Source organism: Pongo abelii, chromosome 2 (assembly GCF_028885655.2).
Source record: "Pongo abelii isolate AG06213 chromosome 2, NHGRI_mPonAbe1-v2.0_pri, whole genome shotgun sequence".
NCBI classification, from domain to species: domain Eukaryota; kingdom Metazoa; phylum Chordata; class Mammalia; order Primates; family Hominidae; genus Pongo; species Pongo abelii.
Window position 1 is genome coordinate 89,358,352 of NC_085928.1, and position 25,885 is coordinate 89,384,236.

A 25,885-nucleotide genomic window follows, 5' to 3' on the forward strand; every position below is an offset into this window, starting at 1 on the left:
TTGGCACCATAGCCTTTGCTTTTGACTTCTCTTCCACTCCACACCACACCACACCAACCACATCCTACTGGCCACTGGCAAGGACCAATGATGCCTTGTAGAAACCAATCAGTTTTCCACTCAGTATTCCTCAATCATCATACAAGAGTATTTTTCCTTTTTTTTTTTTTTTTTTTTTTTTTGGTAAGCCATCACCTAGCAAAACTTTAAGTGGTAGGTGGTAGGTATTTCATTTTTAAATTCAGTTGCAAAAGGAAAACTTTTTGAAGAATGAGACTTGTCGCTGAGGAAAGTGACAGAATGCTGTACTATCAGTTTATTTAACAAATTTCCTAAGAGGTTGCCAGTGCCAGGCTCTGTGCCAGGTGTTGGGATGCATGTTAAGACACAGGCAGTACCACAAGAATGAATACAGTTTGGCATTGAGTTTTAAAGCAGAGGGAGGGCCAAGGTGCCTTAGAGTCCTGTTCTGAGCTACCCACAACAGCCAGCAAACTGGGTCACCTGCAGCAGGTAATGGAAGGCTTGTTATCTCGTCAAAGGGATCACATTTTTCAAAGTTGTATGCTTAGACTAAGAATAACTCTGGTTGCAAAATTTTAAAAATATAGCCTATCAGAGATTTAAACAAGTAATAGGTTAACTAGGCAGTCGACAGCATTGGTTCAGTTGCTCCACAATATCACCAGGTCCCTTCCATCCTGTCTACTCTAAATTCAGCTGTTGGTTTTTCATAGTGATGTGTTTTACCTTATTATCTCAAGATGGGTGCCGTAGCTCCAAACAACATCAAGGTAGGAAGTGGGCAACAGAGTGGTATTGAAAAAGATCTTTTCCTGTACAGGCATTCTCCTTTTTATTAACAAAAAAAAAAGCTTTTTGCATCCCAGAAGACTTCCTTCCCATTTCATTGGCCAGAACTAAGTCACACAGTGATGCTTACCTGCAAAGGAGGATGGGAAAGAAGCAAGTGTCCAGCTTTTTTCCAGTCTCTTTTGTGCAGAGTGGACAAGGAAGATAGATATGGCTGAGTTATTTAACCAATAATTTCTGCCACAATGTGAAAGAATGTGATATATCTGAAGCATCTTTAACCACATAATTACAAGTTCTGTGACCACAAAAACATTTAATTGGTCAGTTTATTGGAGTCAATAATGTAGAAGTGGGTCACATGTTGGAGGCTGGGAAATTCTTGCATTGTTGCTCATGAGTTTTGAAGACTCTCACCAGGGACATTAATGGACGGAATATTGGGAGCTTAGCTCTTCCTGCTAGAGTTGTAAAAGGGCAGAACCTTTTTTCATAACCTAGGACTGAACAGCATCTTCCAAAATTAGCTTCTAGGACTTTCCTTCAGACTGGGCAGCAATTTCAGCTAAACTCTATGCAGCTTTTAAAGCTTTGTATTAATTATAGCTTAGGTACTGTGGATAGCACTGACTTTGTAATTTGTGAAGCTCAGTGCAAAATAAAAATATGTGACCTCTTATTTAAAAATTATTAAGTATTTAAAGATAGCAAAAGCAAAGTACTAAACCAAACACGGGACCCTGTGCAACTGTAGAGATTGCACATCCATGAAGCTGGTCTGGCAGAGGACAGCTGGTTCATAGGTGAAGTCTTGACTTGCAGGAGTGATAAATTCAAGTGCTTGGTTACAAGTGTGGGGTCTGCTCCTCAAAAGTATGGCATTAATAGTTGATGCTTTCAAACAGGCCCACTCTATATTCTAATTCTGCTACTTAATTGTGCAATGATTTTAGAAACTTGTTTAGTCTTTCAAAAATTGTATTTCCTGGCTGGGTACAATGGCTCATACCTGTAGTTCCAGCACTGTGGAGGCCAAGACAGGGGGGATCACTTGAGGCCAGGAGTTTCAGACCAGCCTAGGCAACATAGTGAGATCGCAGGTCTACAAAAAAATTCAAAAATTAGCCGGGTGTGGTGGCACACACCTGTAGTTCTTAGCTACTTAGGAGGCTGAAGTGGGAGGATCACTTGAACCCAGGAGTTTGAGGCTGCAGTGAGCTATGATTATGCCACTGCACTCCAGCCCGGGTGACACACCAAGACCCTGTCTCTTAAAAAAGATTCCATTTCCTCTCTTAAAAAATGGAATCTTAAAAGATTCCATTGTCTCTTAAAAAAGATTCCAATTCCTCATGGAATTCACCATGGAATGCTTTCTTTGTGTTACAACCCATGGAGCTAGTGTTCTTAGGAACACACTTTGGGAAAGTGTGGTGTTAACACACAAGCAGGGAGTTTATGTCTTAGGAGCTATTTTCTTCAGTCTAGAGTAGACTGGAAGAGTTGATCTAGTTCTTTGCTGTTTGGGTTTTCTTTTTCCTTCTAATCTGTGATGTAATCTATAAGAAAAGTCTTAGGCATCAAAATGAAATCTCATTTGATTTTGCACGTAAGGAGCTACTTTTTTTGAAAAGAGTAAACTTGAGGAAGTTTGGGGAAATCAAAGACGCAGTCACTCTACCAGTGCACTGATAATATATCTGTATGAAAAATGAAGCACTTAGACATCAGCTGGGTGTTGCTATGCGTTTAAATGCTTCTTATGGTGTGACATTTAGATAACTGCCTAAAAATTTCACTTTCAAAGGTATGATGCTGTAAGACTCATCCTAAGATTGAAAGTCCTTTGTGTTTAAAAAAAAAAGATCACTGCTTTTCTGTGGCTAGCACACATTGAGTAATCAAATGGAGAACTGCATGGAATAAATACAGTAGTTGACTTCTGCTAAAAACGTTTTGAAAAGAGGAAATGGGGCCTTTCTGCTCTTTGACATACAAAGCACATTGCTTTCTAATGGATTCCACAGCAAAAGCAAAATCCAAACAAAGCAGCATCTTTTTTCTCTAACCTACATGCAATGTAAGTGAGATTCCAAGTATGCAAATGGTGGGAGGAAAGAAATGCATTTTCACTACGCCAGTTATTACATATGGTTGAGAATATGAATAGTAATTGCCCCTGAATTGGAGGATTAACATGCACTACTTTTTTTCTTCTTTTTAAATATTCGACTCAATCTGATTTTTATTTACTATTTCTTTGATTCTTTTTCTGTAAAAAGTAGTGTTGCCATTAGAGTAAGAAATATAAGCTCCCTCTATCCAGGCCAGTTGTCTCTTTCTAGATGTCAGTAAGACTGTCTCATGTCTGTCATAAGCTCAGTTTTTAAAGTAAGCCATGACTTCATTTATTCTTTTAGTCCAAGTGTGAGTAAAATTGGTGCCATTTTACAGCAATTTCTGCAAAGCGGGCACTCCGGAACCCCAGTTTTGAATTCTGAGGCTACATACCTGGACACCCACCCATCCCCCAACACCATTCTTTTGACTGAGCCCTTACTATGAGTTAGTGTGTAAGTCTAACTCCCCCACTTCACCACTAGACAGGTACCTTGTCTTGTCTTTGTGTCTCCCTCCACTCCTCCCCAGGACCTGAGCCAGTGTTCCATCCCAAGTAGACATTAGATGTTTGTTGACTACTTCAATACTTCTGTAGGGACTGTTTAGGGCACTGTTGAAAGAATAGGGAAAATGGCTTTGGAGCCACATGTGAGAAAGAAGGTTTGGTTCAATCGGCTGGAATGAAGTAAAGTGGGAGGATAAAGGATGTTTGAAGAACTGAGGGGAGAGGACACTAGGGAAAAAAGTGCAGAGGAGAATTCTGTGATCGGTCTTCAGAGTTCAATTTATCAAGACTGTCAACCTCAAGGTATTAACAATGATACCATCTCAAAAATCTTAGATTGCACTGTCTACTACAGTTGTCAGTAGCCACAATGTGGCAATTTAAATTAATTACAATTAAGCAAAACAAAAAATTCATTTTCTGAGTCATACTAGCTGCATCCCAAGTGCTCAGTAGCCATGTGTGTCTAGTGACTGCTGTATAGGACAGCACAGATGTAGAACATTTCCGTCATCTCAGAAAGCTCTGCTGAACAGCACTGTTCTTAGGGATGATAACATCTCCATTTTGTTTCACCCTTTGTTTATTTATTCTACAAATATTAACTGAGTACCCGCTTTGTTCATGTCACTGCACTGAGAAGCAGCTGAAATGCTTAAAAGCATAGACTCTGGAGCAACCTGGGTTAGCAGCTCACTCACTGTGCGATGTTGGGCCGGGTCACCCATCCTCCAAGTGCTCTAGTTTAATCAGCTGTAAAATGAAGATAATAAAAGTATCTACCTCATAGGGTTGTTGTGAAGATTAAATGAGTGTGTGCTTTTGAATGAATGTGCACATGTGTGTATATGTATATAGATGTATATATATACATGTATATATGTATATGCATATTTTTGTGTAAATATGTGTATGCATAGACATATATATTCATATATATTTTAGAACATTTCTGGCACATACTTGATGCTTGGTAAGTGGGAGCTCTTATTATTTTTAAGTGTTTATTTCAGGGTTCTTAACAAATCAACTATGAGGTTCTTGCTGTCCTGGAGTTTACCATCTAGTAGGAGCAGCAGAGAATAAATCATTAAACAAATTAATAATTACAAACCATGTCAAGAATTGTAAAGGAAATGAATGGGCTGAAACAACAGAGAATAACAAAGGAGAAACCACCTAGAAAGCATCTTAGAGGGGGTGACATTTAAGCTAAAACAAGCAGAGAAGAGGAGGAATGCCAGCCACGCAAAGGGAGAAGGAGGAGAGTGTTCCAGGCAAAGGAAAGCATGCTAGCAAAGAGGACCATGTGACTATAACACAGAGGTCAAGGGAGGGGCTTCAGACGAGAATGGAAGGAGAGATAAAGAGCAGCCAGTTCCTACAGGGCTGAAGCCAGGGTTAAAGCATATATGTAGGGGAAATATACATACAGTGATCACTCGGGGGGTTGTGTGAGGCACAGATTGGAGGGGCAGTAAGAGCGAAAGCAGAGAGCCCATTAGAAGGCTATTTTAATAGATCAAGTGAAGGGGAATGATTCAGAGTCAGTAGTCACGGAACTGGAGAGAAATAAGCAGTTTCTAGACGTATTTGAGAGACAGACCCAATGAAACTTTCTAATGGATTACATGTGGTTGACAAGAGGGAGGCATTAAGGATGATGCTCAGGTTCTGAGTTGATTAAGTGGGTAGATGGTGGTTTCATTTACTGAGATAACAAAGGCCTGAAGAGAACATTTATGAGGAAGAAAAACCAAAACTGCTTGATGACAAGTAGTCTGCTGGATATGGAAGTCTGGTGTCCAGGTGAAAGGCTAGGTTAGAGACAGGTACATGGGCATCATGAGCTCATAGATGACATTTAAAAGATAGGACGGAAAACCAACTTCTGGCATGATGGAAGGGGGAGACCAGCAGACTTTCTCCCCAATAAAGCAACCATTTAATTAAAGAAAATTATAGTTTTAAAAAATCATTTAAAGCTTCTGGAAATTGTCCTACAATAATTGGAGAAATATTCACTCAAGTATATTTACTAAATCTCAATAAGAACAGTGATAGTCTGTGACATTTGAGACATGACACTTCTCTGCCAGGTCCATCTTATGGAATCATCTGGGAAGGAGTGGACTGCTAACATTTTCTATCCTCCTCCACAAGCCACAAGCCCCACATTGCAGAAGCTCTATTCAGAGAGGACTGGTGCTCCTTCCACCTAGCCCCCACTTTAAGAACAGCAGTTATAGGTCAGACGTGGCAGGCCAAGAATTTTGCACTCCAATCATTCTTGATCAGCTTGCTGGTAGGACAAGAGTCCCATATTAGAAGGGTCAAGCTAGAAAAACCACGGACCGCTATCATTTCCTAATGTCTGCTCATAGAGTAGGTTCATCACTCTAGCAGTAGGTTTCTCTTCCCACCCTGAGCTCTTCGGCAGTGGCATAGAACTTTAGCCGAGGGGGAAAAGCAGGTTGCTATAGCTCTGCCTGAGGAGACTGACTTCATTTGGAGCACAGCATGGAGAATTTCATTTCTAGAGTGTTGTCAAAAACAAGGGAAATCTTGGTAGAGAGCAATTAAGAGGGTGCTCATAGCTCCATAATACAAGCACAACAGAGCAATTAGAAGTTTAATAGACTGCAATATCTTTATAGATATCTTTGGCTTCTACTGTGAGAAGTTTGACTGTGTGAATTCAACACAGCTATCTAGCAAGTGTTTCTCCCTGAAGGAGGCTGACATTTAAAATAAAACAGTGATTTTATTGTTTTGAATATTAAATATGGAGTATTATCAAAATACAATACAATCTTCAGTTAGTTGCTTTACTACAATAAGAAAAAAATCTGATAAGAACTGCCTTATTTGGCTTTTGCTGTAAAAAGATGCTCAATATTTACATAGTTTGTTGATTTTAAACTGACTTCAATAACATTTCTTTTTTTTATTTTTTTTATTTTTTTTAATTTATTTTTTATTTATTATTATTATTATTATTATTATTATTATTATACTTTAGATATCCATAAAGATGTTGCTAAACTCTGGGAGGAAATGCCCCTTCTAAAATTGTGTAGTTGAGCGGACTGAGAAGTGATCAATGTCCAGAGCTGACTGTGCAAGGGCAACATGTTGGCGAGCACTCGAAATGTGGCTATTTCACATGGAAATTTTTTGTAAGTGAAAAATATACATCAGATTTCAAAGACTTCAAACAAAACTAAGAATGTAAAATACCTCATAAATAATTACTTGTGTTGATTACATGTTTAAATAATTTTGTATATATTGAGTTAAATACAATATATTATTAAAATTAAAAAAAAAAGTTTAATAGACTGAATCATGGGAAGAAACAATCAAGAAGAGTCCTCCTTGGGAGCACAGTCAGCCTTGGGGGTTGGAAAGGCTGTACATGAGTGATTGGTTGTACCTACTTGAGAGCATCAGAACAGGAAATGAAGCAAATCTGAAAAATTTCCCATGCTGCACACAGATCCATCACCCAAAAAAATGCAAGCTGGCACTGGCACTATGGATTAAAGATAACCTCCAACTCAACACTGGCTGAATAGTAACCTACTCTAACCCTGAAGCAACTCCTAAGAGTTATACTTAAAAATAAAACCACATGTATCCCTAACAATCTGGAAGACTGTGTGTATGCCCAAAGCTGCACCCTCCTAGGAGTGAATGGGGGGTGGGGGGCGGGGGGGAAACAAAGCGACTAGTTCCTGGGTAGACAGGGAGCAAAAGTGTAAACTTCTTCACCTGTCAGAGAAGCCTCCAAGTTACTTATACCTCCAGTGATAAACGATAAAAATTTAATTGCCAAGGGGGTAACTTTTGATCAATAAGTGGCTTACATGCCAATTCATGGATGATCCTAAATCACTCAGCAAAAAGTTTTAAAAAAAGTAAATAATATGAGGAAGGACATCAAAGGCTGCACACTAGAGGGAAAAATACTTCATAGGGTTAGTTAACTAAGTCATTAAACAAATAAATCAATGACATGGAAAACAGCAGCAATATCACCCCCTTAGCTGCAGAGGGCTAGGGGATGGACAGGAGCTGGAATCAATATCCAGAGTTGCTACAATATATTATCTAATATGTCCAGTTGTCAACAAAAAATGTATAAGACATTTAATGAAGGAGAAAAGTGTGACTCATGTTAAAAGAAAAAAAGCAGTCAAAAGTAACTGTTTTAAAGAAGCTTAGATATTGGAATTAGCAGACAAAAACTTCAAAGCAGCCACTATAAATATGTTCAAAGAATTATAGGAGAACATGTTTAAAGAATTAAAGGAAGGGATGAGGACAATGTCTTACCCAATAAAGAATATCAATAAAGAGACAGAACTTATATATATTTTTTAAAGAGCAAAATAGAAATTCTGGAGTTAAGTATAACAAAATTTAAAAAACACTAGATGGGCTCAGAAGTAGCTTCTAGCTGGCAGAAGAAAGAATCTGCAAATTGAATATAATAAAGATTACCCAACATAAAAAAAGAAAAAAATAATAAAGAAAATGAACACTGCATCAGAGAAATGTGGGACACAATTAAATGCATCAACATACAAGTAATAGAAGTACCAGAAGAAAAGCACAGAGAGAAGGTAGAAAAACTCAAAAAAATAATAACTGAAAACTTCCCACATTTCATGAAAAAAAAATTGCTTATCCAAGAAACTCAACAAATTCCAAGTTGAATAAATACAAATAGACCACACTCAGACATATAATAGTAAAATATGTGAAAGTCAAAGAGAAAGAGAATGTCTTGAAAGTAGTAAAAGGCGAATCACTCATCACAAAAAACTCTGATGGGATAGATGGCTGACTTTTGATCACAAACAATAGAGGCCAGAAGGCAATGAAATGATATATTTAAAATGCTGAAGGGAAAAAGAACTATCAACCAAGAAATGGCCAAATTATCTTTTAAAATGAAAGGCAAAATACATACTTTCCTAGATAAACAAAATTTGAGGGAATTTGTTGCTAGAAGACCTGCCTCACAAGAAATGCTACAAGAATTTTTGTAGGCTGAAAACCAAGTGACATCAGACAATAATTTGAATCCACACAAAAAACCAAGGAATAGCAGTAAAAGTGTAAAAGACAGTGTAGAGGGATGTCATTGTGTAGGTAACAAAGTAGGAAGCTCCAAAAATCAGTCCCTCCCCTGGAAAAAAAAAAAAACTATTGAGAAAGAGTTAATTGTCAGAATTAACTATTTTTAAAATCTAGAGCCGGTCAAACACTTGCACTGTCCAGGGGAGTGCTCGAAGTAATATATTTTGGTGAAGTTTAGCATTTCATGGAGCAGCTACCATCTCTTGTTCCCTGGGGCAACTGGTATCTGTGTGGATGACAGTTCATGTTCCTGGTGTGGCTTGCTATTTCCAGGTTGGAGATAAGAACCATGTGCTTCAAAGATCAGGGTTGCATTTTTTTTTTTTAAGGGTCATATGTTTTGATTTGCCTGGTGGATCACTGAGGCACTAGGGCAGGATTTAGCCATTGTATCAGCCCCTTTGGACTGAAATGGCCTTCCAGGCAGCATCTGTCAGGGGGAATTTAAAAGAACAAAACACCTTATTTACTCTTTCTTTATTGGGTTAAAATATCCAACAAAGTCTCTGCCAGGCCTTTGGCTGACTGCTGAGATAACAGAATAGAGACATCAGTGCCACACTTGACAAGGGATATAGTCTTTGCAACACAGTTTAGGAAAGTCACTAAACAAACAGATGACTGCACTTCTCAATGAACAGCATCAGCAATTTCTGGAAAAGGAAGATAATCTGACTTCAAGAGTTACCCCATTACAATGTTCAAAATGTCCAGTTTTCAACCAAAAAGAACAAAGCATACAAGGAATCAGAAATGCATGGCTCACAGGGAAGAAAAAATGAGAGGAAACATCCATGAGGAAACCCAAACATTGAACATACCAGGAAAAGACTGTAAATTAGCTGCATTAATATTTTCAAAGAGCTGAAAGAATCCAGGCATAAAGAACTAACAGATATCAGGAGAACAAAATCTGAACAAGTTGTGGGGTACATACTTAACACAGAACAATCAGTTGTGTTTCTATATGCTGGAATTGAACAATTTAAAAACGAAAAAAAATCCTTTTGACAATAGTAGGCAAAACTATAAAATACTTAGGAATACATTTATCCAAGGAGGTGAAATACTTATATACATAAAACTACAAAACATTGCTGAAAAAAAAATTAAAGAAGACCTGATTAAATGGAAAGATGTTCCATGTTAATGGATTGGAAGATTCAATGTTGTTAAGATACCAATATTCTCCAAAGTGACCTACAGATTCAGTGCATCCCTATCAGAATTCTAATGGTCTTCTTGCAGGAATGGAAATGCCAATCGTCAATTTCATATGGAAATGTGAGGAGCCCCAAGTAGACGAAACAGTATTTTAAAAGTTGAAGAACTCACATTTTCTGATTTCAAAACTTAATACAGAGCAACAGTAATCAAAACACTATGGTATCAGCAGGACAACAGACATATGGGCCAATGGAAAAAAAATAAGGGTCAGAAATAAACCCAAATATCTATGGTCAATTGATTTTCAACAAAGGTGCCAAGACCATCCAATGGGGTAAGAATAGTCTCTTCAACATATGGTGCTAGGACAACTGAATAAGTACATGTAAAAGAATGAAAATGGGCCCCATCTCACTATATATGAAAATTAACTAACAATGGATCAACAAACTAACTATAAGAACTAAGAATATAAAGCTACTAGAATTGTAAAGCTTAGGGACACATCTTCATGAACTCATTTGGCAGCAGCAGATTCTTAGATTTGACATCAAAAACATGAGGGATAAAAGAAAATATAGAAAAATTTGACTTCAGAAAAATTAGACACTTTGGGGCATCAAAGAACATTACCAAGAGAGTGAAAAGACAATTTACAAAGTGGAAGAAAATATTTGCAAATCATACACTTGATAAGGGTCTATTTAGTAATTAGAATACATAAAGAACTCTTACAACTCAAAAAGACAAACAATCCAATTCAAAAATGAGCAAAGGGCTGGGTGCAGTGGCTCGAGCTATAGTCTTAGCAATTTGGGAGGCCGAGGCAAGAGGATCACTTGAGCCTGAGAGTTAGAGACCAGTCTGGGCAACATAATGAGACCCCATATCTACAAAATAAAAATAGAAAAATTAGCCAAGCATGGTGGTGGCGTGTGCTTGTAGTCCCAGCAACTCTGGAGGCTGAGGTGGGAGGCTTGCTTAAGCCCAAAAGGTTGAGGCTGCTGTAAGCCATGGTCGTGCCACAAACTCCAGCCTGGGTGACAGAGTGAGACTCGATCTCAAAAGAAAAAATAATGGGCAAAGAACTTGAATAAATATTTCTCTAAAGAAGATATACCAATAACCAAACACACATAAGAAGGTATTAAACCTCACTGGTCATTAAACAAATGTAAATAAAACCACAGTTAGATACCACTTTACATCCACTAGGTTGGCTATTAAAAAAAAAAACAACAACAACAGAAAATAATGTTGGCAGGATGTGGAGAAATAGGAACCCTTGTATATTGCTGGTCAAAATGTAAAATGGTCCAGCTACTAGGGAAAAGAGTTTGGTGGTTTCTTAAAAAGCCAAACATAGAACTACCATATGACCCACAAATCCATTGCTAGGTATACATCCAAGAAAAATGAAAATACTGATCTGCACAGAAACTTGTACACAAACGTTTATAACAGCAGTATTCATTATGGCCAAAAGGTATTATAGAAATGTAAACAATGCAAATCTCCAATAGGTAAATGGATAAACAAATTATGGTATATACATAAAATGAGTATACATTAAGCCATAAACAGGAAAGAAGTACTGACAAGTGCTAAAACACAAATGAACCATGCCAACATTATGCTAATGAAATAAACCAGACAAAGGTCACATATTGTATATTCCTTTTATATGAAATATCCAGAATAGCTAAACCTATAGAGACAGCAGATTAGTGATCACTAGGGGATGGGAGAAGATGGGAGTATGGGAAGTGACTGAGTACAAACTATGATGATGAAAAAAAATTTTTTAATGTATTTTAATTTATTTGTACAGATGGGGTCTCACGGTTTCTCAGGCTGCTCTCAAACTACTGAGCTCAGGCAATCCTCCCACCTCGGCTTCCCAAAGTGCTAGAATTACAGGGGTATGCCACTGCATCCACCAAAATAGTTTTTTTGTTTTTGTTGATTGGTTTGTTTTTGAGACACAGTCTCGCTTTGTCACCCAGGCTGGAGTGCAGTGGCACTATCTTGGCTCACTGCAACCTCCATCTCCTGAGTTCAAGAGATTTTCCTGCCTCAGCCTCCTGAATAGCTTGGATTAGAGACGCTCGCCACCATGTCCGGCTAATATTTCTATTTTATGATTTTTGTAGAGACGGGGTTTCCCCATGTTGACTCGAAAAAGTTTTAAAACTAAAGAAGATGGCGGATGCAATATTATGTGAATGCACTAAACGATATAGAATTCTGTACTTTGATATGTTTAATTTTATGTTATATGAACTTCACCTCACTAAAAAAAATAATAATAATAAAGATTAAAAAGTCAATGTAGGCTGGGCATGGTGTCTCACACTTGTAATGCTAGTGCTTTGGGAGGCCTAGGCAGGCAGATCACTTGAGGTCAGGAGTTCAAGAGCAGCCCAGCCAACATGGTGAAACCCCATCTCTACTAAAAATACAAAAAAATTAGCCGGGTATGGTGACTGACGACTGTAATCCCAGCTACTGGGGAGGCTGAGGAAGGAGAATCACTTGAACCCGGGAGGTGGAGGTTGCAATGAGCTGAGATCATGCACTGCACTCCAGCCTGGGTGACAGAGACCCTGTCTCAAAAAAAAAAAAAAAAAAAAAAAATAGTGAATGTAACTGCACATTCCTTCTCCCTTTTTCTCTTAACTGATTTCAGAAGAAATGTGTTTATATAAAACAGTGTGCATATAACTGTATTGTTGGACTTATAGTGTATAGAAATGTAGTACATCTGAAAACAACAACACAAAGGAGATGGGTTTGAGCAAAGCAGCTTTGGGAAATGATACCAGATGATGACTCGAGTCCATAGGAAGAAATGAAGTGAATTACAAATGGTTAAGATCTACATAATAAACTATAAATATGTACTTGATCTCCTCCTTCTTCCAGGTTCTGTAAAATACATAAGATTATATAAAGCAATAATTATTTGAATGCACCGTTGGGTTTATAGCATATAAATTGAATATATTGAACAATAATATTATAAAATGGGGAGAAAATAGAGTTGTATAATAGCAGTAAAGCCTCTATGTTTCACTGGAATTAAGTTAGTATAAATATAAAGTAGATTTTGATAAGATGTATATTATAAGCCTAAGAGCAAACACTAAGAAAATAATTCCTTTTGAAAAATTATTAAATAATTAAAATGTTATACCAGAAGATATCAATTAATCATAAAGGAAAGCATTAAAGGAGAAACAGAGAAACAAAAAAGAATTGAGGCATAGAAAGCCAAAAGCAAAGTGGCAGAGGTAAATCTAGCCTTATCAATAATGCCATTAAACATAAATAATTACAAAATCCATTTGAAAGTTGGAGATAATTGGATTGAATTAAAAACCAAAACAAGGTCCAACTCTATGCTGTCTACAGAAAACACATTTGAGATTCAAAGATATAAATAGGATGCAAGCAAAAGGATGGAAAAAGATACCATGCAAACAGCAACCGTAAGCAAGATGGAGTGGCTATATTAATATCAGACAAGAGACGTTAAAACAAGAACCAAGAAAGGATGAGATTACCCACAGAGAAGGCAGTGCTAGAGAAGAGCAGGTTTGGGGTGGAACTCTGGGAATTCTCAAATTTAAAAGTAGGATGGAGAGGTAGGATCTTGAAAAGGAGACCCCCAAACTACATTTTCCCAGGCTATGATGTAAGCACACGAGTTAGAATCCTTCAGTGTCAGCCCTAAGAACGTAGCAGTTGAACCACTCTGCTCACACATTTACCCACTTTTTTTTTTTTTTTTTTTTGAGATAGAGTCTTGCTCTGTCGCCCAGGCTGGAGTGCAGTGGCATGATCTTGGCTCACTGCAAGCTCCACCTCCCAGGTTCACGCCGTTCTCCTGCCTCAGCCTCCCCGAGTAGCTGGGACTACAGGGCCCCTGCCACCATGCCTGGCTAATTTTTTGTATTTTTAGTAGAGACGGGGTTTCACCTTGTTAGCCAGGATGGTGTCAATCTCCTGACCTCGTGATCCACCCGCCTCAGCCTCCCAAAGTGCTGGGATTACAGGCGTGAGCCACCGTGCATGGCCTACCCACTCTTGACTAAAGAGTCAATGAAAGACATGAACAGTGACTTCTCAAAAGAAGAGAAATATAGTAACAGCTGAAACTAGAAACTACAATCTCTTCTCCTACATCACACAGGCTCATACATGGCAATGATACAGATGTACTGTCTAACGTTTCCTTCTCTCATATGAGCTCACCAAATCTGCATCACTGTTTTGGGAGCCCCCCAAAGGTCAGACATGTAGAGGTGCAGCCTGCCTGGGACTCTGGTAGAAAGGGTCAAATCAATTGAATTAGCTTGGGTTGACCACACATTAGGTATGTCATTGTGGATGACTGGTTAACTTTCCTGAATCTTAGTTTCCTTATCTGTGACATGGAAAGACCCACATGGTGAGGGAGGTGTGATTATGAAGAATGAATGAAGAGCACAGGATCCCTTAGAGTTCAGCCTACATTCCAGGAGCCAAAAAGATTTAAAAACCAGTCACTCTCTCCAACCCTTTAAGGGTAGCATGAAACTTTCAAGAGGTAATGCCTCGGCAGTGAGAACTTATTTCCATAAATAGAAAAATAATTTGGAAGATTCCAGTGAAAATACCGTGCTGTGTTTCAGATGCCAAAGAAGAGCCACCACAAAATTCCCGCTGTTTTTGACAGCTAACCATAATGTGGGATTTATTAATATCTACTACAGAATGAATGCACAATAAATCTTGCCATGAAAATGCCAGAAAATTAAAGTGATTTTTGGCACGTAAGTGTGTTATAACCTAAATGGCTAATGACATCTGGTAAATGCCCTTGTGTGTTTTTGTTTGGGTATACCATCTATACAGTCAGGGTGTCTCATCCTCAGAAGCAATGAGAGTTCCAATAAAGATAAGCCTAGCTTTTATCCTACATAACCCATTTGCCCCTTGCTGTTCACTGTGATAAGAATTCTACCCCAGTGCAATTGTAGATTCTACTGCAGCAGAATCAGATTGGTTTCTTAACAACAACAAAAACCAAAACAATAATTGTTTTTAGAATAACAAATCAATATCGTCTTAAACACAAATTAAGCCAGCTCTCCTGAGAACATAAGCAATGATATGGGAAGAGATTAGACAGTTTGGGAAATCATAGGATCCCCCATAGACTATACCATAGAGTCTGATGCAACTTGCACATGCAGAATAACTGCAACTTGGGCCAGTTTTCAGCTTAAGGAATTTTTATTGGTAACATCCTATTGCCAGATACCATGGAAGACTGAGCGAAACATTGTGTTACTTGCAACCTACCATATGTTGTGCCATTGGCCTGGCTCCAGAGTTAACCCATATATTTTAGTCTGTTCCAATTCTAGGCAATTGGGAGCAATCACAATCAGAAGGATTCTGATGCTCGCTGGAAGACAGATTTGGGTGATGCCAAGTACTTTTTAAATATTATCGCTGCCAGTGGAAGGAAGAAAATTGCAGATAGAGTAGAAGTTTCTGCTTTCATGCTGAAAAAAACAGAACATTAAGATACGAACAAGACTAGAATAGTTAGGTGCTAAATAGAGTGATCTTGACTCATTATTTAATAGTACTGTCTATAGGACTTTATAAGTGAAGTAAATTGGAGTTCTTAATGCACTTTCTTGGAAGAAATTGTCTCCTCTTGGTTTTAGATGCCTGATGCGGAGTAAGGAGCATCAGTTATTTAGAAGAAACTGGGAGGGGGGAGAAAGAATAGAAAGCAAAGGTAATCATAATACATTTCATTGCTATTATTAATAAAATTGCTATTTTATGTGGTTTTTTGTTTTTTGTTTTTCTTTTTTTTGAGACAGAGTCTCACTCTGTCGCCCAGGCTGGAGTGTAGTGGTGCGATCTCGGCTCACTACAACCTCCACCTCCCGCATTCCAGCAATTCTTTGCCTCAGCCTCCCACGGAGCTGGGATCACAGGCACCTGCCACCATGCCCGACTAATTTTTGTATTTTTAGTAGAGACGGGGTTTCACCATCTTGGCCAGGCTGGTCTTGAACTCCTGACCTCATGATCCACCAGCCTTGGCCTTCCAAAGTGCTGGGATTACAAGCATGAGCCACCACGCCTGGCCTTTAGGTGGGATTTTTAATGGTGCTAATCAACTCTTCAATTAAACAACGAGTACTATTTAAAAAGGGAAAAGGAATTTACTGACATTTATAGGAATTTTTTTTTCTCTTCCTAGCAAGAATAGATGCTCTATTCTTGCCTGTATATAGGTTTTTCTTTCTTGTAAGTTGACATTTGCAATTTATGGATATTATATTAAAATATATTAAAAATATAATGTCCATTTTTTTTCTGAATTATAGGAATCAGCTTAGCATGATGCATTTCTTTTTGGTATAAATAAAGGGTAACAGTTGAACTTATGAAAATCAATCTAAAAACACAATTTATTTTGATTAGAGCTGAATCTTTTCTTGAGTTTTCCTTATTACATTATAAGTCCTTTATCCTTTACATCTCTATTCATTAATGCATGAAGCCAAAAATCATTAAGAGTGCTGCCTCATTATAAGTTACTGGGACTAGCTTTCTGTGCTAGAGTTTTATACTGACAATAGCTTCTAGGGTTATAACATTTTCATTATAACTGCTCATGTTAACTGGCCAGCATTATGTCATTGTTGACAAGTCTCCAAATCAGAGTGCTGAGTGTATCCATTCAACAAAAATATCATTGCATATTGTTTTGAAGAATAGCCTTAAGAGCAGAAGTGTATCTCTCATCTTTCCAAATGCTTTCCCCATCATTAACTAGTTATTCTGTCTAATAATCTTATGACAGAGTCCACTGTGAACATGCCCACTTGAAAAAAGGAAGAAGAAGGAGGAAACATTCTACAGAAAGAGCTGTGTCAGAGGTTACATGTTGCCAGTGTCATGTTCTGATGGGAACAGCTGCCTTTCAATGATTTGCCTCTTTCAATGGTCAATTATGTTCCAGAATGGCTGATCAGATCAATAATAGTTCTTAAATTGCTGAGGAATCTGAGGCTGGGTTGACAGTTAAGAACATCCTCTCCTCCTCATTTCAGTCAAATCAATCAGCCACAGGCCTCCTACAAGGTAACAAAATTGGCAGGGCTGTGAGGTCTGATATTCCAATTGTCCTTCCAGGGAGGAAAATCATCCCTGGAGTCTCAGAGTCACAGACTCTTATAGTTTAAAAGAAATATCCAGTGGTTCTTAACCATATCTTGGATCATGGACTCCTGTGAATCCAACACAAGCCATGTATGGCATCTCTTTCCCCAAAAATACACATAAAATCTTCCTGTAATTAAAGCTCATTTATGAAACTCACCTTTGCTTTTTCAGGTGATGAAATACAGACTCAAAAAGGTGAAGTTATATGCCCAGGTTCACATAACTTCCAACCAGGGCCCCCATCAAATTCTCTATTGATACCTCTTGAGAGGTCTGAGGTAATAAGGTCTTCTTCATCTGTTCTAGGAAACAGTACTCTGGTTCTGTATAGTTCAGCTTCATTCATGCATTTAACAATATGTATTGAGTCCTAGAGCCAGGCACTGTGCTAGTTCATTCTTATCTTCCACAGCACTGGTCCCACAAACCAAACAAGAATCAAAATGGCAGTCTTACATGTTGATTTTACTTGTTGGAAAAGTTACAGAGAATGCTGTTGTGCTGATTCTTTTTGTCAGATGAGGAAAATAGACCTCTAAAACAGGTCTAACTTGCCTTAGAATCCTTAATGTACCTCTGGTACTTTTAGAATCAAACCCAATTCTCTGCCTGGTGTTAAAGACCCATTCATACATGTAAAATTTTATGTTCTGTCTCATCTTTCCAGATTCCTGTACTGAAAACCACTTTGCTTAAGACACACATTCTACTCTGTACCAAATCATTTAAAAAAAATCAGTACTATTCTTCATTCAAGTGATTCCCACCCAGAAATTACTATAGCTCTTTCCCTCTTTCAAGGCCTGAGTCCTATCACTCTTTCTCTCTGAATCCTATCCTGATCACCTGACTCAAAATCTCCACCTCCCCTTTTCCTCATAATTCCTGTAGCTCATATGACTATGTCCACTTGGAGGATAATGGTTGATAGTCCTGTTTTATTTCTTCATGCATATATGACTTAGCACCATTAAGAATGTCTATGGTTCATTATATACCCAACTTCCCTTGATAGATTGGTTCAAATGAAGTCTCATAAAAATGGCCTCCCTTCAAAGGAGTCCCAAATTATTTCTATTTTCAGTAATTGATGATTAACAGAAAGCCCAGTCTATCCACATGTTGAAATCCTGGAGTCTGCCTTCAATGTGGATCCCTTGGCCAAGAATACGCTTCTCATTTTTATTTTCTTCCAGAGTCCAGAAAACCTTGGAAAGCTGCCTTAAGGGGTGATGGAGTGAAAAACCAGACCAAACCAAGCAGACATGGGTTCTTCTCTAAATGAACATTCCATAAGCCCAACACAGAGCATCTTCCATTTCACTGCTCAGCCCCCAAATGCCTCCTGGTTATAATTAAGTACTTCAAAGTTTTCCAAACACCCTTTTAGAAATCATGGTCCCAAATACAAAATAATGTTCAATCAGATGTAAATCATCGCACAGCAGGGCAGGAGAGGCATGGAAAGTGGTCATCTGCACTTGGACTAATCAGCAAGTCTAGTCCCTTGATGAGGATTTTCATTTTCTCATTTGTCATTCTAGCCACTGAATTCTCAAGTGGCCAATTTGTTCCCTATTGGTAATCAGCTAGTTATTTTTCTTCTCATTTCTCTCTCTGGGATTGTCGGACTGTTTAGAGCAATTCATCACCCATTTGGGACTAATCCTTCTGTGGAGGGAAGTGGGGGAGGGAAGCTATTATCCTAGAGAAGATAAAGTGGAAGACTATTTCCCCATTTATATTTGGTTGTTAAACAATGATTTCCCCAATGAGGTAAGTAAAATAATGACATAACTGCCTAAGAGTGAAACAATGAAAGCTTTAGGGGTAGGTGCCTTATGCAATGGAAAGTATCCCCGGCTGTGAATTTTGTTACTCCGAAATGACTTGTTCTTAGATTGTCTTTACAACCCCCAAGGGAGAATCATCTTACATTCATTACCTAAGTTTGGAGGAAGCTGCATCTATGAAAATTATAAATGCAGAAAGGAGAGTTTTAAATAAGTATAATGCATTGGTGGAAGCAATTTTACCCCATCAAATAGGAAAAAGGTAGCCTTTGAAGGTTGTTTTGTCTGCAACAAGGAAGTTCGAACGTTCTTCCATTTGTTCTCGCCAAGTCTTCTCGATTACAGCATCTCACTTTGGTTTGCCTTTTGTCCTCTCTTCCTCCCTCCAGCAGTTGCTGTCTCTCTCTGCCTCCGATAAAATCATTTCCAAACGTTTTCAGGGATTCCATTTTTCTAAGTTCACGTCAGGTGGCATGGAAATGTTGACCCCACCACTCATTGCAAACAAGTCTCTGGTGTCGGTGCATTTTCTAATTAGTGGGTGTCTAAGTTGATCTCTCAGATTTCCTTCGGTCCTTCTGAAGAACCTAATTTCAAACCCTCAAGGCTGACTGTGTTCACCGGAGCCAAAGGTTCACATTTCCGAAGTCCACGTTCAGTCTTAAGAAAGATGTTAGTGTGACACAAATTGGCATTTTCTTGGCATGTTTTTTTGCTCACAGCAAATTCTTTATTCCTTGGAAGGAAGCTGAGAGTTGAAAACCCCTTCTAGCTATTTCCTTAGAGACACTCTGAATTCGGGCAGCAACATGATCTGAATCTTGAAATGTTTATCTTCCTCCACCGTTTTTCATTTCTTGAATCCTTTCTTGTGTCCTTTATTCTTCATATAAACATCCACATATGTAACTTCACTTTTAGGTGTGTCTAGCTATAAGGAAAATCAGAGGAGACAGAGAAAGCACATTTACACACCCCATATTGAGTGTTCTTGCTTTTCATCTGCCAGTTCCCTCCACGCATGGCTGTTTTCACAATGGGTGATATCACCCAACAGCTGTCTTGGACTGGAAACTAAAATGCTTGTAGAATTTCAGTATTTTGTCTTACCTACTTACATTTGTCCCTTTTCCAAAAACACTAAAAAAATAAAAAAAAGAAGAGTTGCGTTCAGTGGGAAATTATTCCTATAACTGAAAATAAGTTGTTTTATAACTTACTCTGCTAAGGTTTTGTTGTAATTGCCCCTAATTCTAAATTTGCTTTCAAGAATCATTAACTGTGATTATATGGACATGAGCTTTTATATTTGGTATTTGATAAAACAAGAAAATTGATTTTGTAAAAATCTGTTTTCCATCTGCAATTTGTGAGCAGGAAACGGGTGGAAAGAAGTAATGCATTACCTGCCTGGTGTTCTCAGGCTGACCTAAACCAGAACTTCAATATCTCATGTACTGCCTATTGGTTGTTTAGCCTATGGATGTGCTGAACCCAATGAGCAGAGATCTCTGTGCCTCATTCTAGGTAATTAATCTGGTTATTTACTGATGTCCCTCGACCTCCCTCCTGTGAAAACAGCAAGTTCCTTCATTATCACCAAAAATTGCTTCCTCGCTAAAGTCTTGATTTCTGAGATTCTTATTAGGTCGGTGCAAAAGTAATCGTGGTTTTTGCCATTACTTTTAATACTTTTATACCTATTTTTCCATTGTCTTATCTTGGGTTCCATCCTCATTACAATATCTGTCCCCTGACCCTTTCCCCTACTTTGAACATTATGTTATTCCTAAAAAAGTGTACTCATGAGAGAGTGTGAAGATCTCAATGAGTACCACTCCTGAAATCCACAGACTACCACTGTTTCACAGTGGGTAACTGCAGACATTGCTTACCACTCCACAGATTTGCACAAGTTAAACAAATCTATTTAACCAGCACCTAGATCAAGGACAATTTCTGAATTTTTATAGCTGCTGGACAGAATAATGTCTGTTGAAACTAATAAAAAATGGGGCTTATATTTTGTCTCTTTATTCCATTTGTAATCATTCAATTTTCTTGAATTAAAAAAAATATTGGCCTGTGAATGGTTACAAATAAATAACCAAACAAAATGAAACAAAACTGGTCCTTCGCCTCTGATCATTGAAAGGAACTGATCTAGATGACCTGAGAACCCCTATCAGATTTTGTGTCTGGTTATTTTCAGCTGCTAATTTGAGCTTTCCTCTGAGAACCAGCCCTTCATATGAGGCCCAGCTCTCTGAACAGTCAGGATAACACCCCTACTCATCAGAGGCTGCTTCACTCTCCCAAGAGTCCATGTCTGTGGGCTTAAATAGAGTTAACACAGTGGGTCTGTTCAGGGCCTTGAGTTGATTTCTTTGGGGTCCCTGCCTTGCAAATATCAGTGGGGCTTGGATACAACTAGGAAAAGAATCCCTGGCTGAAGGCCAACCTTGAGTGTAGCGATTACATCATAGTATACACTATAGAAATTATCTTCCTGGTTCTTATATAGAAGCTGACAGGCAGTACTGGACTTTTCCTCCTCATGTGCCAAGATTATCTGCGGATGTCAACCTTTCCTGTTGTGAATGGGTACAAGTTGTGATATTGCCATTCAAGGACTTCCAGTAGCAGTAAGAGGAAAATTACGAACCAGCTCCCCTCCGAGAGGAAGTGCTTTTGCAAACAGGTCGTCAGTCATGAGCATAGTGGCCGCCTCCTTCCTCCCAGGAACAGCCCTGCCTCCTAAATTGCTGACTCTCCCCTCACAGGCTGTTTGGATTGGCATGACCATAGGATGTGTGATAGAGGCAGCGTTTGGCGTATTCCTACTTATCCCACAAGCACTTTGGGAAAGAATTAACTATGTGTATTTTCCTGGAAAGACATAATTTCCGTTGCTCATTGATGGTGTCTTTAATTTATAACAAGTGCCTTGAAAGTGGGACACATGTGATGTTATAAGCCTTCTACAAGCCTCATTCTCTAGGTTTTTTAATTCCTTCAGGAAAGAATTATTAGAATGGAAGAGGTGAGACACAGGGGCATAAATTTGGAACAGCCTTTTCTGATCAGCTAACAAATTTCTCTCCCATTTTTTGGATGGTAAAACTGAAGCCCAGAGAAGGCATGTGACTTGACAAAGATGAGTTTCCAAAATACAAATTGGATTTCAGGGCTTTATGTTTTTATTTTTATTTTGGTAAGCTTGTGATGCAAGTAGGATATACCTACAAAAAAGTTACATGTAGCAACTGTAAAACTCAACACAATTCATAAACACATCCAGGCAACCAGCACCCAGATCAAGAAGCAGAACAATCCTGAGCCTGACAAAGCCTTTATAATGCACCTAAGCTACTGCTTCCTCCTAAGGGTAACAACTATTCCACCTTCTAGTATCGTGTGTTATTTTTGCCTTTTATTGAACTTTCAATAAATGGAATTAGAGTGTGTTACTCTTGAGTCAGGCTTCCTTCATTCACCACTGTCAATGAGATTCATCCATTGTTACATTTCATTTTAATGCATTGCTTTTCATTGCTATATGTCATTCTTTTGTGTGAATATAGTAGATTATTCATCTTTTCAACCACTGATGGACATTTATGTAGTTTTCAGTTTAGGCCTCTTAATAGTGCCATTAAGATTATTCCTGTACATATCTTTTGTGAAAATACGTATAATTGGATTGGGTTTTACTCCTACTTTGTGTCTAATGATGCTCCCCAAAAATATTAATACAAGCAACTGTCAAAATTGTGTGCAGGTGTTTGAGGTGTATGAGATTGTTCCTGTATGCATTCCTGTCTGTGCCAACCATCCAAAGGGGACCATTTGAGGAATTACAGTAGCCTCATGACAGCCACCAATATAACATTTGTGGTTGGGACTATTTGCAAGTACTCTTAAAATCCAAAATAATCAGTTGACATTTTGTTTATCTCAAATTGTGAGTGATTTCATTATTAGCTTTTATTTTTATTTATTTTTAATTACAAGTAATATATAAATTCATTCTTGTTCCATACACATGCTTAACAATAATACTAATGCTAGAATATTGGCATCATGATCCCAAGGATTTTGGTCTGCTCATCACAGGGTAGCATCAGTGCCTGGCAGAGAAGATGTTAAATAATATTTGTTGAATGATGGGTGGTTCTCTTGGCTATTGCTCTCCATCCCTAGAACTTCTCCAGAAGTAGTCTCATCTTTGAGTCTTTTATGTACCTCTGCACTCTTTTTTCTATACAATCGTGTGTGTGTGTGTGTGTGTGTATGTGTGTGTCATTGGATGATGCCATGCTGTATGGGTTTTCTAAATTAACAGTATGTCTTATGCGTTTTATTTGTTGTCAGTCATAGAAATTTACCTTTTCACGAGCTGTGTAATATTCCATGGATGGACATATTACATTTCTAAGATTTCCAATGTTTGGCACCATAAATTATGCTGCAGTGAACACTCTTGTGAATATAAGTGTTTCCTGGTGGTAGACAGCAAGAACTAGAATTGCTGGCTCACAGGTGGTATACATTTTTAATTCTTTCAAATCACCTTCCAAAATAGCCATTCCAATTCATCCTTTCATTGGCAATCTATGGAAGTACCTGCTTCTCCTCACCTTCACTATGATCGATAGTATCAAAATTCAGAAGTTTTTGCCAAAATGATATGTAAAAAAATCATTTAATTTTAATTCCCTTCCATACTACTGATGTTGGGCATCTTTTTGTATATTTGTGAATGAAGTGCAAGTTTGACTTAAGCTTGCTGCAAAGATCAGATGCATAGGAGTAGGTAAATCCTGCCATTCCCCTATCAGGGTACCTCTTTATGGCCATGTTCTTTATCCTGATTGTCATGGCTGTTAAGAATCCTAGATAATCCCTAGATTTTTCTCCACTCAAATGCTATGAGTATACAAAAGTGACTTAAACATTTCTTCAAAATCCCAGGGGACAGACAGGAGAGCATCCTGACCTATCCAATTTATTGATATAAAGCAAAACATGTGGAGAATGAATTTTCCAGTTAATTATTCTAGTGCTTTCTCTTTGTACCAGGAACTAGAAGAAGAAAAAATGTTGTACTATGAGGTTTAACTATCTGCCACCATAAGGAGTCTCAAACTGCAACTAAACCTGCAATGAGCATTTTGATTATATTCCTGAATGTTGGATTCATTACCTAACCAACATTAAGGGCAGAGGTTCCAGAGGCTAACTGCCCAGCCTTTAATCCCGGTCTTTGCTGGTTTGCAAGCTTAGGCATATTGAATGAAGTTTGGGAACTTCTGTTTCTCTCTTTCATTTTCTATCAAATAGAGCAAATAATAAAACCCACTTGATGAAATCATTGAGAAGACTAATCGGTCAATATAAATGAAAGGTGCTTAGCACAAAGCCTGGTACATATTCAATATTCAATACAGGTTGTTATTGGTAAGGTTCATTTTGATTGGATCTTTGATCAAGGTTTGAATTGGAACTTAGAAAATGTTCAGTTCTTTTCTGCTCTTATACTAGGGAAGAAGATCACTCTAGTGTGCCCTCCACAGTTCATCTATCAGTTTATCCTTACTTGGGATAGAAGAGGCCACGTTGGCCTTTGTTGTTAATCTTATACACAGCTCCTTGCAGGTTTTTAGTTTAGGACATGCAAATGAGTATATAATAAATGAACCTGCCAGGCTGCTAAATCTCATATGAATTTTTACCCAGAGCATAAATTGATACAAGTTTCTCAGGCCTTGACTTCGTAAGCCCTTGGCTGACATTTTCGGTGGCAATCTAACACCTTGCCAGAAAATGTCTTCAGTTTAAATAAAATGAAAAAAGATGGGCTTAATTCCAATAACAGACCCAGCAAGGCCAGAAGTTGGTTCCAATTTTTATTGTCTCATAAGAATCTCACCTTCTGGGCCCTGACTCAGAGTCTCTCCATATCTGCCTTACATTCAGGATAGAATAACCAGAGGCTCACAGGAAGGGAATCCTGAGAGAATGAAGTCAGGCCCCAGCTGCCCTTCTTCTCAGCTTCCCCAAAGGTCCTGTTCCTTGAGGTCCAACCACTATTGGTTTTGGTGATGGGGCTGAGTTGATACCCAAGGGTCTGCATGGTACCATTTGAGAAACACTGAGAAAATGCTCTCATCCCATCTCATCACCACTCATTCCAGAACAGGCTGTTCATGTGGAACTCCTTCCCTGTGAAAATCCTAAAGAGGTTAAGATGCATCTTCAATGAGAATCTTGGACAATGTGAGTGTTTCTGAGAAGAGTGACATGAGAAATTATTGTTATTCCTTCAATACGTCATGTATTCATTGATGCAGTTATTCCGCCTCTCTTTGTGAGGGCTTACCCAATGACTGACACAATGCTATAGACCAAGGGGACAAGCAGTTAAGAAGGCACACATAGTTCTTTCCCTATGTTGCTCCATCTAATGGAGAGACAGATATTGGACAAGGAAATACATCAAAGTGTGATGAATGTAAAGGAGGGACCAGGAAGAGCCCCAAAGGTCTGGGGCTTTGGCCTTGACTCTAAGCAACCTGGATCATCTCTCCCGGTGTGTGAGTCTACACCGTCATGGATGCTATCATACATGCTGCCCCTAGTGAGGATTTTATCTGCTGTAGAGCACCGGAGCATGCAGCCAACTCTGGACTCCAGAGCAATTTATTAAGGTCTCATTACAAGGTCACTCTTGGGGTCCCTGTCACAGGATCACATTGTAGGTGAAATAATCATATAATGAGGCTTTTCTGCACATTCACCTTGGAGTAAACTTAAATCCAAGGTGAGACAGAGAAAAAGAAGGTGAGAGAGAGGAAAGAGAACAATAGAGACATAGGAACGAGAGAGAGACAGAGGTAGGGTAGGGTGTGATCATCCTATACCTATAAATGAATCTGGTATCAAGCACCCTTTCCTTGTCAGGGAAAAAACATGGGAGTTTGATTTTGGACACTTGGACATGAATCATACTCTCATCCTTCACTCGCTTTGACCTTGGACAAGTTACTGAGCTTCTGTGGTCTCTGTTTCCTCATTTGCAAAATAGAGGTTTAAATCA

General features: G+C 38.4%; 1 long non-coding RNA gene across 4 annotated transcripts in view; it reads left to right on the plus strand.

Moving 5' to 3' along the window:
• The window catches only part of LOC129058560 (uncharacterized), a 235,289-nt gene that overhangs the window by 197,935 nt on the left and 11,469 nt on the right, over nt 1-25,885 (plus strand). The window contains exons 3-4 of one of the 4 annotated variants that reach the window (XR_008523729.1): nt 15,478-15,551; nt 16,632-17,148. The exons of the other annotated variants lie outside the window; for them this stretch is intronic. This is a non-coding gene — a long non-coding RNA (uncharacterized LOC129058560). Of the gene's footprint in view, nt 1-15,477; nt 15,552-16,631; nt 17,149-25,885 lie in introns of those variants that run through there. 4 annotated transcript variants of the gene reach the window in all.